Consider the following 4,550-nt stretch of genomic DNA (forward strand, 5'->3'; position numbering starts at 1 on the left):
GATGGTGCGCGAATTTCTTTTTTTATTTTTTCATAATTGTTCGCCGAGTGTTTTCTGGGCACTCGGCAAAGTCTTTGCCGAGTCCCCGACACAAGACACTCGGCGAACTAGTGTTTGCCGACTGTAGATTTGCCGTGTGCCGTTTGCCGAGTGTTACACTCGGCAAACGGTTCGCCGAGGGTATTCTGCCCTTCGCCGAGTGCCCCTGGCACTCGGCAATTTGACTGTGTCCGGTAGTGAGGGTGCATGGATCTTTTCTACGGTACTCAGTAGTTAAAAAACATTTCTAGTCGTGGTTGGTAGGCCATTTCTAGTGGCCGATACAGATCACCACCACCTCAGCATCACAAGGGATCGTCCATTTGCAGTCAGGTAAAAAACCGCTAGCGGAGATGTTTTCTTCTGGATGTTCTTTATATAGTGGCTAGTACAAACCAATTATGCATATGCATTGGGAGTATTCTTAAGAGGACTTCCACTGCAAATCAGCTGTCACTTGTAGAGAACTCACCTTTACTCCCGATTGGTAGGGTGCATATCTTCCAAAAATCCATCCGGGATAAACTAATCGAGATAAAATGGGGAGTCTTTAGTCCCGGGTCCTTCAACCGGGAGTAAAGCCACCCCTTAGTCCTGGTTGGTTTTACCAACCGGGACTAAAGGGTGCCCCTTTAGTCCCGGTTGGGTTTCCCAACTGGAACTAAAGTCCTACTTAAATTTCAGGCGCGCGCCATGCAGGCGCCTGCATGGCGCCTGTAATTTCATGCATCACGTACGTACCCCGATCCTTTTGTTAACCTTTAGTAGTTGAGACTTTTTTTTAATGAAATCAAACTAGTATTTAAACGAATGAAATTAGTAATTATACAATTACTATATATATACAATTCTTAGCATACGATACAAATCGATCTTAGCGCGTATTATATATACAAATCAAACTATATATCTACAATCTTCCCGTCGAGGTGTTGCTGGGTGTGTCCAAATTTCGTCCATTGTAATAAAATTCTTCTTATGGATTTACCACCTCGTCCATTAGGAATCCAATGAAACCTTCACATATTGTCGCTACTCTTTCCTTCTTCAAGAGTCCTTGTTGAACATTTAACATCTATAATTTAGAAATATGTGAATGTTACACGAACAATTAAATATAAGGAGCTAGAAAATAATTAACTATTAATACTTTTATTTTACGTTGTGTGGCGTCATCTTTGTCCCTTGGGTCGCATAAAACTGTGCATGTGCTCACAGTGTAGTAGCCACATAGATTATTCCCGGGTTCCTGTCTTAAGCACTTCAGTGGGGAAAAAAATAAGTTATGAAATATTCGTGTTATACAATGTACAAAATGTGCAGACTTCATACATACCGAGAAGTCTGTGTTCCATGTAAGTTTTTCTTTAAATGGACCTTTGTGTGTCCTCATGAATTATCTCCATGCGCTGCGGATTAGAATAATGAATGATATAGTGTAACCGGGATAAAATTTAGGAAACAAACTTTTGCATAGAGATAAAGGTCCAGAATTATTACAAGCCTGGCATGTCTTGCATGTCTCGGTACTCCACCGGATCTTTCCTCAACGAATCGAAGATAGCGATGTGGCTTCTTTCAGGCTCAATTATAATGAGGATCCAGTGGAACTTGCGTACATAAATATTCATACATATTAGAGTTAACTAACATTAATCAGGTAAGGAAAAAGAAAACGAAAGTAGACGGTATACACATACTTACTTGAAGTTGTATAGAATTAGTATGAAATCCTTGAATTTTTGTTTGTCTAGGAAATTATATACTTCCACCAAGGTTTTTTCCGGCGATACCTATATCTGTTTTTGGTTAACTACGGATGGATCCATGAAGCCAATATGGAGGTACGCTTCTTGTCGACACGTCTGAATTAGCATCCTACATAAAATGAAAGATGAAGTTAGTACGGTGATGCACGCAAAAAAAATAATGATATGAGCCAAAATTTACATGTAGATAAATGGACACTTACAGAACTCAAGCGCTGATCAGAGAGACGTCCAAGGCATCATGATGGTACACTTCGTATATATCCTTGAATTCTAGCCACAAAACTTTCTCGCCTTCGCCGTAAAAATCAATCAGTTTTACCTTAAGGCCGAACATCTCCCTCGAGTCGGCGGACACCTTCATGTACCATTGATGTAATTCGTACATCTTTGTTGATAGCTTCCGTACCAACTCAGGCCTTACTAGAGACTTGCCTAGCTCAAAGGTCCATCTCGGTTCAACTGGCGGTGCAGCTGGCGGCTCAACTTGCCCTAAACATTCATCAAGTCACATTCCTGTTTCTTCCATGAATTTCAATACTTGTGCTTGTTGATCCAAGGGCATTGCTGCTATCTTTTCAGCATCTTTTTTTGGTAGATGCCCGAGGTTGGGAACAGCACCACTGGAAGATGACTTTCCTTTCCTTTTGTCCCTCTCATCAGCCTTGACTAAAGTCCGTACATAGTTTGATAGTAGTGATATCCTCTTCTTGGCTCCTTCTTCCATCCTGATAAAAAAATTTAATTCTCTTCGATTTACTAGCGGTGGTTCCATCTCCCTTACTTTTTTTTCTTCGACTTGTTTCTTGAACCACTCACTGGCCTCTACTTGGATTTCAGCCCACTGTTCCGCATGAGTCATTGCCTCCCAGTGTTCCTTACGAGTCACTTCAGGCTCCTTTCTTTTCTTCTTTCTCTGTCTTGGCTTGGGAGGCAGTGGTCACGACTTCTTAAGTGGTGTTGCATGTTCCTTCCTCAGGGCTACTCTTAGTCTCGGCGACGGTGATCAGGGAGGGGTGTTATTGTCGTCGTTGCTTCCACCACCAGGATGTGGTGGAAATTGAGACCTTGATCGAGCAGGAAGCGATGGTCCTGGAGCAGGTTGTGCAGGAGATGATGGTCTTGAGCTTTGAGGAGAAGGTCGCTGCTGGGGATTTGCGGGGAGCGGTCTTGAGCTCTGAGGAGATGCATCCGTGCCAGGAATGATGATGTAGCGTTTGCGCCATATTGTGATCCCATGAAGCACATCTCCTAGTGTCCTTTCCCTGTCGCCTACCGGGAGGATGAGCTCTAGGCCTTCATATTGGCTATTAACAAGCTGCTCTACGCCGATGCTAGCGTAGTCAGGTGGAATCTCCATGCCATGGCTTGTCTGCACTACCAGGATTGGTAAGGCACTCCCATACACCACCTGCACATATAGCAGAAATAAACAAGTTATTAAACTACAATCCCGAGGTGTGGATCAATTGAGAAGATTGCATAAATTATGTATAAGTATACCTTAATAGTAATATTGTCGATCGGTGTATGCAGCTCACATAAGGTGCGTTGTGTGATGGCATCCACAGTGAACCGTTACTCCTTCACGGGTAATCTTAGCGGTTGCGCATCGGGGAGCCCTGTAGAAGCACAACTACTCTCGAGGCATTGAGAAGGGCTGGCGAAGTTTGGATTCGGCAATGTTCCGGATTGGGCCAACTTCGCAACTGCGTGGGCCACTCGACGATTGATTTCCTCCAACATTCTTACTTCTTGTGAGTGCACTTTGGATTCTAGCATCTACCGCCAGCTCTTCTCGATCTATTCCTTTCTTCGCTTGCGGCTTCTGTACAATGCATTGTCGCCTCGGAAAGCAAACTTCCACAGAATGACCCCGAACCCTCGGCAATGTCCTGGGTGCTCGGGATTACCGAGGGCCAATGTGAGCTCATCATTCTCTCGGTCCACCTTCAACCTCTCAGCCTTAGAATCTTCAATGTTCTTGATAAGCCTTTCGGTCTTCTGACGTATTGTCTCATTGAATATCAACATCCCATCCTCTTGGCTCAGGGAGCCTCCATGAGCGTAATACCAATTTTTCGATCGTTTAGGCCATTCAATAGTTGTTGGTACGATACCTCGATCGATCAGATCCTGTTCCATCTTCTTCCATCTGGGAATTGCTGTGTCATAACCACCTCGCCCTAGACGATGAAGGTACTCCTTCTAACCAGAATTTGTAGTGTTGGTCTGGACCTTTTTCACACCGTTTTCGCTCTTCTTGTATTCGACAAATGCCTCCCAGTGGTTCCTCAACTTTGGCCACACATCGAAATCTGGAGTTTGGCCCTTCTTAAGGTAGTTGGCATCTAGCATCTTCTTGAATGTCTGGAATTGTGTAGCCATCTTCAACGTCCACGCTTTCACATCCTTTTCAATATATCCTTCGGGAAATGTGAAATGTCTCTTGACATCTTCCCACAGCATATTCTTTTGTGTATCCGGGAGCGCGTACAAATTAGTGCTTTTAATCCTTCCATTCCCTGATGCTGATGGGCACGTTGTCCCTTACGATTGCCCTGATCTGACTCACGCACTTCTTTGCTACTTTTTCAGGAGCAACCGGCCTGCCCTCTTATGTGACTTCCGTGATGACAAGCCTCCCATCCATCACCCTTGTACGACCTCGGGGGTTCTGACGTTTTGTCGATCCAGAGGGCTAACAGTTCAAGATTCGTTAATTAGTATATAGTAATAATG

This window comes from Setaria italica, chromosome VI (genome assembly GCF_000263155.2).
Source record: "Setaria italica strain Yugu1 chromosome VI, Setaria_italica_v2.0, whole genome shotgun sequence".
In the NCBI taxonomy this organism is placed as follows: domain Eukaryota; kingdom Viridiplantae; phylum Streptophyta; class Magnoliopsida; order Poales; family Poaceae; genus Setaria; species Setaria italica.